We start from the raw sequence: 232 nt of genomic DNA, 5'->3' as shown, positions 1-232 counted from the left end.
GTGCAACACGAGGACTTCCCAGGAGGTCACCCATCCTAGTACTACTCTCGCCCAAGCACGCTTAACTGCGGAGTTCTGATGGGATCCGGTGCATTAGTGCTGGTATGATCGCACCCATCAAACTAATCACTTAAAATTCATATAATCCTTGAGCGACATACTAGCGTCCTTCCGATCCCAATCCAAACGGAGATCTGATCCAAACCCATGGCTACGCGATGGGCAGGGCGAG

The 232-nt window shown here is 51.3% G+C and overlaps 1 non-coding gene across 1 annotated transcript; it reads right to left on the bottom strand.

The window, feature by feature from the left end:
* LOC118345306 lies at positions 1–116 on the bottom strand (the record flags this gene model as incomplete). The annotated part of the gene is made up of 1 exon (XR_004798867.1): positions 1–116. It is a non-coding gene; the product is annotated as a 5S ribosomal RNA (ribosomal RNA).
* Between the last annotated feature and the right edge of the window lie 116 nt (positions 117–232).

The sequence above is a fragment of the Juglans regia genome, unplaced genomic scaffold (genome assembly GCF_001411555.2).
Source record: "Juglans regia cultivar Chandler unplaced genomic scaffold, Walnut 2.0 Scaffold_2218, whole genome shotgun sequence".
Lineage (NCBI taxonomy): Eukaryota > Viridiplantae > Streptophyta > Magnoliopsida > Fagales > Juglandaceae > Juglans > Juglans regia.
The sequence above is the reverse complement of the archived record's forward strand: the minus strand, read 5'-3'. Positions and strand labels throughout refer to the sequence as shown.